Here is a 12,786-nt window from a genome sequence, read left to right on the forward strand (position 1 = left end):
TTTTATCTGTTTGATTTGTTAGTAACCTTAAGTACATTATCCACAAAATGGTGGCCTAGAAATTACCTAAACGAATAAATAAATGAATGTATGAATAAATACATAAAATGTGTAAAAAAACCCCACTTAGTAGTTGCCATTTGTGATTACCATATTTTTGCTCTTAATTACCACATTCACGGCAGTTTTAAAGTACGTGTCATATGTGGAGTGTACTGTGTCAGGTTTAGTTATTACAATGATTACTGAAGAGGAAAAATTCTTGTGGCCATTAGACAAAACCTTGTTGTAATTTTTAGCTATGGATAATTGGGTTCAAATGGTTTTGCCGTGAGCTCTTTGGATGGCCTTGGGCAAGTCGTTTTCTCTTAGCCTCAAATGAGAATATTAACCTTTCTCACAGAGTTCTCATCCAGATGGATGAGCAAATTACTGTAAAGCACTTTATAAAGTCACACTGACGTGATAAAAAATAACTAATAATAGTTTTATAAACAACGAAACACTATCTTGTACACAGTATATGTAGTGAATTTAGACATTTCCTACTTTTTCTGATTCAAAACCTTTTTCTTGTATGTGAAAGCTCTAAAAATGATGTATTGGTTGATGCAGTAATGGATTTTTCAAAAATACATCTTCTTCCTTCAAAACTGAATTACACCCAGTTGCAGCACTAGCTCTGGTATTCAGATGCCTTTCACCATATGTGATATGAAGGTGTTTAAGCAGCAAGAAATTTCTCAGGATTAGAGCTTCCTGTTCCACCCTCCCACCAAGCCGGCATCCCCCTGCCATTGGTTAGGGTCAAATACCAGAGACTCTGCATTCAGAATAACACTCTGCCATTTGAGAAAGCAGGAGCCAAAGGTAAGTTTTCTGTTTCTTCCCCCCACCCTCATTAATTAGTAAACTGGAATTTTGGAAACAGTGTTAATGCTTAAAGGCATGTTTTAATCTTTATAACAGAATGGTACCATAATTACAAAGCTTACCTCTGCTATTTGCTTTTTACCTGGATATTTCTGAGAGCATTCCTGTGAAAAGTATATAACCTCTATCAAAATATTTGACAGCTTTTGGAGATGCCAATATAATTACAGTCTGTTCCAATATCTTGCGTATAAAATAAGAACATTAAACTCACAGGTTTCACAAGCAGGTTTTAGCAGAGCGGGAAGATTTAAGGATATATATAAAGGGTTATATACTGTATATATCTAGATATAGATACAGATATATGGCACTGTTGTTTAAGTTGAAGACTTTTCCAGCCAGATATATTTCAAAATTATATTTCTGTGACAAAAATGTCATTAATTCCTGTGAATACCTTCAGTTTATACTACTACAGTAAATTATAACTGCTGATGGATTTGGTGCCATTTCCTAATATACTTTTTACTCTGTATAGTCCTGTACTTTTCTTTTTCTACTGAAACAAGACACTATAATTCAGCAAACTGGTACAATGGAGTTGGGTCTGCATTTAAGGCAGTTTCTCAGTCTCACCTTTCCACCTTAGTTCAGTAATGAGCTGCCTCAGAAGTGCTTTGTGAAAATGTCAAGATAAATGTCCAGACATTCAGACAATTAAAAGTCCTAAGCAACATGAGTAGTAGTAATAAGAGTTCTAGCCATGATATGAACTGGCACAAAACGTTATAAATTTTAGAATTATAAATTTTAAAAGATTTTTTTTAAAAATATCAGTTTAGAATTGTCTTCTCCTAAGTATTCCAACAATTAGTAAATATATGTGTCAAGCCAGTGACAGGTGCATGTACTCTAATTTGTCCATATAATATCAGTAAAGTAATGTTTTAGGCAAAACCAAAAAAAATCTTGAATTTTGTTGACTATTAATGAGTGCTGTGAACATGCAATACAATTAACCCTTGGTTAAAGCAAAGAGGGCTGCCTGTAGATTCTGTATACTAGATAGTTTTTTAAAAAGGAAACCCCACATAAGAGAAAAATGAGAGCCTTGTGCTATTCACCATTCCCATTGGAATTTCATGCCTCCATGTGTAAACCTACTTCACAAAGGCCTTCTTTCAAGAGGCAAAATATCAGTTTGCCTCAGTCTAGGCAGCCTCAAAAGGAAAAGCGTCTCATGAATGTCTAATATCATGCACAGTATGTTGCTCTTGAAGCACAGTTTGTACATAAATAAAACCATGTGTGAAATCCTCAGTGTTTAATCCTTCAGTTGTATATGTCTTTAGCACACCTTCTCCCATCCATGATTCCACTGTTCATCAGTGGAGGTTATCTGCAAGTAAGGATTTAATGAAAAGTGATAATTGGATTCTATATAGACATATATAAAAATTGGAAAGGGTTGTTTAAAAACCAGGATAAGCCAAAGCTTTTAAGAAAATTAAAAGGACATATTCTAAATCTCATTGGATACAATTACAATTATAGACATAGCTGAGCCAATCCAGCATGCATAAATAAATAAATAAATAAATAAGCTTCTGTGTACCCAAAAGAACTGCATAGGCCAGATCATATGAACCTACATCCAGGCTACTGGAGCATCATGCACATGGAGCCCCCTCCTCCCCAATTACTCACTGTGCCAAGGATATGCTAACTGAGTTCTTGTGCAGTTATCTCCAGAAATTATTTAGCATCCTGGTCCCACACATGCACAAGTTACTGCACTTTAAACCATAAGTAACATATCGCTGGTTCATATCGGTCCCCACAGCCATGCTGTAACTGGATACATCTTAGGGGATAGGGTTGGCATTTCCCATTATGGGGGCTAGGACCCCCCACTGCCAAGAGGTGCTTCTCAGTGCCACTCAACTGGGTGACAGGGGGGAATGGGCCAGTAAATTGGGGGCAATGTGATGCATTGACATCATTCCCTGTGCACCCATAAGTGATGTCAACACATTATTAGGGATACTCTAGCATTTGGACAAAAACTCTAAACAAAAGGGTTTTAATCAAATGCTAGTCCCTGGCTACATGCTGACATCACTTCTGGGCACATGGGGAATGACATCAGTGCATAGCCACTGATATCATTATGTTGCTGGCAAGGACCCCCAATAAGTCCAGCAACCCTATTAGGGGATCTCATGCCAAGGGCCATCTCATGCTTGCAGACTGCAGTGCTTATAAGAACTGACCACTTTATTAGGAAAGGGAGTTCTGTAGCTCCTCCATGCAATGGCCTTCTGAGTCTAGCAACAATGCATGGGTTGCCGATTCCACTAGATCACACTCAACAGTCTATCCATCTCCCACTTAATGTCCTCCAAACATGATACCACAACCCTTGGGACTGATGTCCATCCCAGAATGGGCTATCTTCTTATCGCCTTCAGTAAGCAAAATTCCTATACAGTCATGACTCTGAATGTTGTACTGCCCACAGAGAAGTAGATTGTGCCTCACATTACCTTTTCCATAAAGCTTACGAGTAGCATATTTTGTACTTTTATAATGGAGTTAGGAGGATGTTGGGCTGTGATGAGATGAGCTATTTGATCTGATGTTGTTGCTGTTCTCTTCTGGATTTAAAATGCCTGATCAGATAGCATTGTCCATATCCTGTTCCCCAGTCATTGGCTTCCTGTTTTCACCCATCCTGGAATCGGTGTTTTCTGACACTGGACAAAGTGGATTCTCTGGTTTCACCCCACATTTCCAGATGTCTGAACTCTCCATTGAAGTCTTCAGCGGGAAGGAAAGTCTGAACCTTCCCTTCTGTTTTCACTCCTTTAAAAAAAAACAAAAAACAACCACAGCGATATGCACATAAGTGGATCTCTGCTGCAGGGTCGTGAAGCACTGCTTGTGTGTTTATGCACTGCAATGTTTTGTTGGGCTAGGGTGCCCCCAGGGTAGAGTGTTTTTGAGCAACAAATTCAAGAAAAAAGTCCCTGTTTAGAGTCCCATAGTGGCAGCCAGGATTCCACCCTTGGAACTTTACTCCAAACCACTCCATAATATTGTTGTGGTGGGAAAACTCTATGGGGAATGATAAAGGGAAAACTTCCCTATGAAATGAGTGGGAAAGAAAGTAAGATCAGGCAGGCAAGGGAGTGATTTCTGGCAGAAAAATACAGTTGTACTTGGTGGAAGGATCGTGGAGCTGTCAAAAAGGACTGGTGCTTTGAATAAGCACTTCTGTGCATGCCCAGATTTTTTTTTTTAAAAAAGGATGCTGCCTGAATGACCACTCTGTGGTTACCACAGAGCAGTAATCTAAACGGTCAACCCTGGGGTGAGTGCATGGTGAAGTGGGATAAGGGTGGCATGTTTTGACAAAACTCTCTGGAACAAATAACATTGGATAAAATAGAGGCACGGCCAGACTGCACTAAGCCTAATGTCTGACCACAGCCTTAGTCATATTTATCCACTTCTTTTCTTATAAACAATTAGAATTATATATTCTAAACCAGAGACAAATAATAGTAACTAGGGTTTCCAAATCTTGAAAGGCATACATCTGGAAAAGAGTAGGGCCCACCAATATCTGGAAAGGAACAGAGTACATGCAAGTACAGTTGCTGCTCACCTAACCATGCCTGGGATACCCCTGCAAGAGGCAAGATCAAGGCTCTTCTTGCCTCCATTCTGCAAGAAAAAACTATCCATGCTCCACCCAGGCCAGCCTTCAGCAATCCTTGCCACTGCCCAGTCATTTCTCCTTTGGTGGCATGGCCAGAAAGGGATGTGTCTTCTAGGGGACATGGCCTTTTTCTAAGGCCATTTTGCCTTCCCAGTCTGCCCCTTCACCAAGGGGCATGGCCTGTGGGATGAAGGTATAAAGACCATATGCACAGGAGAATGGCTGAAGTGTTAAATGGAGAAGCCAATGGAATACATTCTATTCAGTTAAGACACATGGCAATTCTATGTGCATATAAGGCTCCCCAAATGATACACAGATAAATGATAACAGGCCAAGAAAGATAACCCTACTGCAAGCACACAGCATGAGCTTAAAGTTCATGTAACTCAAACAGGTAAGAGCACTGTAGGTGACATATTGTGGCTCCAGCTTTTTGTGGTAGGGAGAGATCTTTCTGGCATGTGTCCAACCCAATATGAAAGAACCAGACCCACAGCAGATTTGGATAATTTGTGAAATAAATTGGCCGCAACTTTATTGAAGAAGAAGAAGAAGAAGAAGAAGAAGTAGAAGAAGAAGAAGAAGAAGAAGAAGAGAGAAGAGATTGGATTTATACCCCACCCTTCACTTGGAGTCTCAGAGCGGCTTACAAACTCCCTTCCCTTCCCCTCCCCACAACAGACATCCTGTGAGGTGGGTGGGGCTGAGAGAACTCTGACACAAACTGCTCCTTTTCAAGGACAGCTGTGCCAGAGCTTGTGACTGACCCAAGTTCACATCAGCAGGTGCAAGTGGAGGAGTGGGGATTCAAACCCAGTTCTCCCAGATTAGAGTCCGCGCACTTAACTACTACACCAAACTAGCTCTCACACCAAATTGGCTTTGGTTACAGCTGTAAGAAGCATTGACACAGCATGGGCCCACCAGATCTGGCACATCAGCTGGCTTGAGCCAGATGATGTATCACATCAAACCCAGCCAGCCAGCTTGGGTGGAGAACTGTGGTATGGCAGGTTGCAGGTTGCAGGAGCTCATACGGACAACTGCCCCTCAGTGGTCTCCCCTGCCATCTGCTTGTGAGGGCAAGTGCTGGTAGTTTTTGAGCAGGCTTGCTCCCCTAAGCCCTCATGCAAGATCCCTTAAGGGGGTCCCTGTATCCAGGAAATAGCATGCAGGCCGCTTTCCATAAGCAGATCTGACCCCATGCTGTTACTGCCAGAAGTTGAGACAAGAAATAAAGCAAAGAAAAACAGCAAAGCACATCACGAGGCTCACAACATCAAACTATGAGTTATATTTACGTCAAATTGCCCCCCCCCCCAACTGATACTTCTCTATACACTAGTATCACCTGATGCCTTACTCTATAGTGAGGGATGGGTGGGCAAATTGCTCTGTGGCTGGACAAAGAATGGGGGCAGGAGGCAAGCGGCCAGCCCTGTCCCCTTGAGACAGCCCTCCCCCAGCCATGTTGGGACCCTGCAATTGTTCTCCAGGGGGAAGGTCCAATTTTCCCATTGATCTGCCCTCTGCCCCTCACATTCGGCTGACTCTCCTCCTTCGCCTGGCCCCACAAAATTCAGGCTGCTGCTAAGTCAGGCCCTCCCTGCTTTACATGGAACTCCAGTACTGGGGATTATTAGGAAATAGATTGAAAATAAAAGGCCGATACTGTAATGGCCTTTTATATAGTTATGATGCAGCCCCATTAGGAATACTGTGTGAAATTCTGGGTGTCACATCTCAAAAAGGACATTGAATAACTGAAAAACTTCAGAAGAGGGCAACCAAAATGATTCAGGGGTTGGAGCACCCTTCCAATGAAGAAAGGGCAAAAAGTCTGAAATCTATGTTATTTGCTGTTAGAAGCACCAGTATAATGCTTTGTTTAAGTTGTTATCCAAATGTATTTATTAAAAAGGTGAAGCAAAGTGACAGGTTTTCCAATAACAAGTTCTGTTTCATCTTAGAGATTAAAGCATTTCTTGTGACAGAAGTTCACAGAGAAGGACCCACTTTTTCAGAAACAGGGTTTCCAGTTTAGGAGGGGGATAGCTTAGTTGAAGAGGTCATTCTTGGAATGCAGAAGACTCCCAAGTTAACAGCATTTCTGAGAAAGATCTGTAGTGTAAAACCAGAAACCCACTGTCGTTCACGATCAGGCTAAATGGACCAATGGAGTCACTTAAGCTGCTTCATATGTTCAAGAGCCAGTTTGGTGTAGTGGTTAAGTGCGTGGACTCTAATCTGGGAGAACCGGGTTTGATTCCCCACTCCTCCACTTGCACCCGCTGGATGACCTTGGGCAAGCCATAGTCCTGTCAGAGCTGTTCTTGGAAAAGAGCAGTTTCTGTCAGAGCTCTTTCAGCCCCACCTACCTCACAGGGTGTCTGTTGTCGGGAGGGGAAGGGAAAAGAGTTTGTAAGCCGCTCTGAGACTCCTTTAGGTAGTGAAGGTGTTAGATCGCACTAACAAAGGACTCTTAGAGTGATTCAGCAAGTGATTCAGCTTTATTGGAAGTAACGAACAAGCACTCAACTCAGTAAGAAACCAGAACAGAAAACAGTGGGAGCTTATGCTCCTTTTAAACATAACCGGGCTAATGTAGCCACGCCTATTTACAATTAACAACCAATGAGATTGCTTAGTTAAGGACCAATGGGAGTCTTTCCCTCCTAGGGAATGGTATCGTTCTGATTGGTCGCTGTTACGAAGCGACCAATAGGAAGTTCGCTCAGAGGAGCCCTGGTCTGGCTCGAAGCTTAGCATAGGAGTCCTATGAGGTGATTCATGTAATCGTTTCAATACATTACAATTCCTCCCCCCTAAGTTAAGTCATCATCCATTTGTTTTATTATTTACATACATTCAAGTCATGCTGTTGTACATCAACTGTTCCAAAATACTTTATTACAATCGTAGTCTTTTAGATAAGTCGGCATCTGCCGCGTACGCTGAGACCTGCGAAGCGGTGCAGGCTCTATGGGCACACAAGGTTGTGAGTCACTGTGGGGTTCACTACAGCCTGGTTCAGGCACAAACTCTACTGGGGTTTCAGCCCCGCACACAGGGTTCTGCCCTGACTCGGGGACAGTACCGGGCCCTTCGGTACTCACCGCCTGCTCTGGGGGTCTCCACTCAACATTGGGGAATTCAGCCGTCGGAGAGTCAGCGCTGTCCTTAGCCCAACGTCTCCTTAGCTGATCTATGTGGCGCCGCCATACTCGACCGTCAGCCAACTGTACCACATACATGCGAGTACCCACAGAGTCGGATATTACCCCAGGAAGCCATAAGTGACCATTAGCATAATTCCGGGCGAAAACCTTGTCTCCTTTTTCAAACATGCGCACCTTCGGTTGCGCAGTGGTACGCTCGGAGTGATCGTCAGTTAGATCCGGATGTAACCTGTTTAAGCAGGTTGTGAGTCTGCGTCCCATTAACAATTCGGCCGGACTACGGCCTGTAGAACTGCAAGGGGTGGTATGCTGCCGCAAGAGGAAAGCACCCAGCCTTTGGCTCCAGTCACCTTCGTTCATTTTCCCTAGGGCCTCTTTTGCCGTCCTTACCATCCGTTCGGCCTGGCCATTAGACGCCGGATGGAAAGGGGCCGAAGTCATTTGGCGGATGCCATTACTCGTGAGGAACTGCTTAAACTCCTCAGAGACAAATTGAGGCCCGTTGTCACTGACGAGGACGTCAGGCAACCCGTGCGTGGCGAAAAGATGGCGGAGCGCATGGATCACGGCTAGTGAAGTGGTTGTTTTCATGCGCACAACCTCTAACCATTTAGACATTGCATCCACTACTATGAGAAACATGTTCCCCTGGAACGGGCCAGCGAAATCCAGATGCAATCTGGCCCAGGGTTTCCCTGAAGACTCCCACCTCTGAGGCGGAGCTTGTGGGGGTTCCGGCCTGACTTGCTGACACTGGGAACACACGCGAACCCAATCCTCAATCTCTTTATCCAGCCCAGGCCACCAGACATACCCCCTGGCCAACGCTTTGGTGTGCACCATTCCAGGGTGCCCCTCGTGCAGAGATTCTAGAACTCTGTTCCTGAGCTTGTCAGGGACCACCACCCTGTTGCCCCATAAAACACAGCCCTTAGAAATGGACAGTTCACTTTGGCGGCATTTGTAGGGTCCAAATTCAGGTTCAACACTCCCAACTGGCCACCCCCTCCAAACCCAGTTTAAAACACGGGACAGCACGCTATCTTTAGCCGTGTGTGCAGCAATGTCCCTGGACGATACAGGAGCCTGAGGGAGTTCGTCCAGTGCCAAGACCTCACAAGCAGGAGCAGGGTCGGGTCCCGCACAGGGCAATGGGCAGCGGCTGAGGGCGTCCGCATGTCCGATTGCCTTCCCAGGCCGGTGTTCAAGGTCATAATCGTACGCCTGCAAAAAGAGCGCCCATCTAAGCATGCGCGGGGACATGATATTCGGCAGTTGCTTATCGGGTGCAAAAATCCCCAGTAGCGGCTTGTGGTCAGTGACCAGCAAAAATCGCCTGCCAAAAATAAAGTCATGGAACTTTTTGACAGCCGCTACTAAAGCCAGACCCTCCTTGTCAATCTGGGCATAGTTCCTTTCTGCCTCAGAAAGAGATCTTGAGTAAAAAGCGATTGGCGCCTCGCTCCCATCAGGCATCAGGTGGCTCAAAACCGCGCCAATTCCAAACGGTGAAGCGTCCGCAGCTAACACCAGGAGCTTCTGGTCATCATAATGCGTCAGCACGTCATTAGACACCAACAGCTCCTTAACCCCCACGAAAGCCCTTTCTTCGGCCTGTCCCCACTTCCATTTCGCCTCCTTATGCAAAAGTGCGTGCAAAGGGGCCGCCACTGATGCCTTATGCGGTAAAAACGCATGATAAAAATTGAGGAGTCCTAAAAATGATTGGAGCTCCTTCTTACTCACCGGCCTGGGGGCGTCTCGGATTGCAGTCACCTTGTCAGTAGTGGGGTGCACCCCGTCTGCATCAATCCTGAACCCCAAGAACTCTACACTGCTAACTCCCAGTGTACATTTTGAACGTTTTACTCTGAGCCCAGCGTTTTGGAAACGCTTCAAGACCTCCTTCACCCGGTCCATCAACTCATTTTCAGACCTCCCCGCAATTAACACGTCGTCGAAGTAGGGCACCGTTCCTGGTACCCCCCTCAAGAGTTGCTCCATCAGGCCCTGAAAGATGCCGGGCGCCACATTTACCCCGAACTGTAGGCGATTCACCTTAAAAGCCCCCCTATGGGTAACAATAGTCTGAGCCTCTGCAGCCTCAGGAGTGACAGGCAACTGCTGGTATGCCTGTGCCAAGTCTAATTTGGCAAAGATCTTTCCGCCCCCCAATGAAGCCAGGATGTGGCTAATAACCGGGACGGGATAGGAGTGTTGTTGTAACGCCTTGTTAAGGGTGCATTTATAGTCTGCGCATAAGCGTATGGACCCATCAGGCTTAACTGGTGTTACTATAGGCGTCTCCCACTTGCTGTGAGGAACAGGTTCCAAAATTCCTTGTTCCACGAGTTTATCAATTTCCCTCTCTACTTTAGGCCTGAGGGGAATTGGAACCTTCCGATATTTCAGTCTGATCGGCTTTACAGATGGGTCAAGTTCAAAAGCAACCGGGGGCCCTTTGTACCGCCCCAGACCCTCTGCAAACACATCAGGGAACAGGTCATACATCATATCCCATTTATTCTCAAGCAATTTGTTAATCCCTGAAATACCAATGCCCAATGGCTCAAACCAGTCCAACCCCAGCAGGTTGACCCGGTCTCCCTCAGCAATAAGACATGACAGTTTAACACATTTCCCCTTATACTCAACATGTACAGTGTCTCTTCCGGCCAGGGGAATCCGGTTGCCCTGGAAGTCGGACACTCTGGTCTCCGCAGGCTGGAGCCGCCGTCTGCTTCTGGTCGGAAACAGCTGTTGCCAGGATGCTGCAGAAATCACCGTTACAGAAGAGCCGGAGTCCACCTCCATAGTGCATGGTCTGCCGTCGAGGAGTGGGGTCACGGTGATCTTCCCTTGGCAACTGGTGCGGTTTACAGCCGATGCGCTTGTCCGGGTCGTTGTAGTCTGGCAGCTTGCTTCCGATGCCGGGAAACGCTGCTTGCTGCTTCGGGAATTTGCGGGGGTATTCCTTTGTGCCGACCTGCTGGTAGGTGAGGGATCCTTCCGTGCCGATCTGCAGACTCTGGCCAGATGACCACGCCGTCCACAGGCTCTGCAGTCTGTTGTGAGAAAAAAAATAAATGGTTCAGAAAATTTTAACCCATTTATACAATTAATTTCATAAATAAATCATAGTCTTTTTCTCCCCTCTATTCCTGTAACTTTCCAAACAGCTAGCAGTACATGACTCCCAAAAAGAATTTTGCTAGGCCTTTGTCTCTTCTTACACAGGAATTAACATCTGCATTTTCATTGTTCATGAACCTAAAGAATTTGGAAACATTTTAGACCTAAAGAATTTGGAAATATTTAAGAATAAAAGAATTTTTTCACCTGCCATTAAGTCAAGGAAGCCAGAATATTTGCAATACTAAGCTCTGTCTTCATGCAGAAATCCACATCACATCTCCAGCCACCAGACAGGTGCCCAAATGTCTACTCGGGGTCAAGGAAACAAAAGAACACCCTGGAACTGTAACATTCTTGTGTTTGTTATTTAGAAATGCAGGTGCTACCTTGCATTGTTTTGCAAAGGAGCATCAAGATGCCCCATTGCCCATGGAATACGTAAACATCTCCTGATTCCTGATGGCCCATACTCTACAGGGCAGTTAAAATTAATTGATGCAGTTTATGATTTCTATGGCTCTATCAAAATGTATAGGACCAAAATGGTATAAAAATAGGCCAGAAGCTTCAGTTGAGCACTGACTCTCAGAGATCCAGAGAAGGCTTTGCCTTCCGTGATCTATTTGGGCCAGTCCACCTTTTAAACATAACCGGGCTAATGTAGCCACGCCTATTTACAATTAACAACCAATGAGATTGCTTAGTTAAGGACCAATGGGAGTCTTTCCCTCCTAGGGAATGGTATCGTTCTGATTGGTCGCTGTTACGAAGCGACCAATAGGAAGTTCGCTCAAAGGAGCCCTGGTCTGGCTCGAAGCTTAACATAGGAGTCCTATGAGGTGATTCATGTAATCGTTTCAATACATTACAATTCCTCCCCCCTAAGTTAAGCCATCATCCCAATTGTTTTATTATTTACATGAGTGAAGGGCAGGGTATAAATCCTCCTCCTCCTCCTCCTCCTCCTCCTCCTGGCTTCAGTTCAATGCACAATTACATGGGAATAAGCCTCATTATACCTAGTAAGGACTTATTTCCAAGTAAATATGCATATGATCAAACAGAACATCACTAAATATGCAGGGGGTTATTGGGTTTAGAAAGCTTTTTAAGAAAAATAGCAAATCACCGTGTGAAAAACAAACAACTCCGTGTACTTACCTGCCAAACAACATAGGGTTGCTAGTATCTAGGTGAAGCCCAAAGAGCTTCTGGAATTAGAACTGATCTCCAGTTCCCCTGGAGAAAATGGGTGCTTTGGAGGGTGGATTCTATGGCATTATACCCCACTAAGGTCCCTCCCTTCCTGAAACCCAGCCCACCCCTGGCCTCACCCCCAAATCTCCAGGAATTTCCCAACCCAGAATTAGCAACCCTATGGGGGTGCTCTAGGCTTGCCAAGTCCCCCCGGGGGCGGGGAAAACCCCGCCCCAGAGGCCCGCTCTCCACTGTCGGCGGATTGGGCCCCGGGGGAACACCACCCCGACGTGGGCGTCACCCGGAAGTGACGTGATGATGCCAGGCACGCTGAGGGCAGGGCCACGGTCATCCGAGGGAAAACTCTATGGTTTTCCATAGCCCTCTATGGTTTTCCATAGCCCTCCAGCCGCCAGCGGGGAGTTCCCCGCTCCGGCGAATTTTTGACTTGGCAACCCTAGGGTGTTCTGCTTTATCTTTCTTTCTCTCCCATCTCTTTCCTTCTTTCTGGCTGAGGAAATATCAGGAGAGAAGCAGCAGCTTACTTCTGAAACACAGGAAAACCTTTATGGAAGTTAAAAACAAAAACTGCAGGCAAATGTAGCCTGCTATACTTTTAAAGCCAAAGTGTAAAAAAAGGCAGTGAACAGTTAAGAACCATTCTCTCTTTTA

This window comes from Gekko japonicus, unplaced genomic scaffold (assembly GCF_001447785.1).
Source record: "Gekko japonicus isolate JY-2015 unplaced genomic scaffold, Gekko_japonicus_V1.1 scaffold686, whole genome shotgun sequence".
Taxonomy (NCBI): Eukaryota; Metazoa; Chordata; class Lepidosauria; order Squamata; family Gekkonidae; genus Gekko; species Gekko japonicus.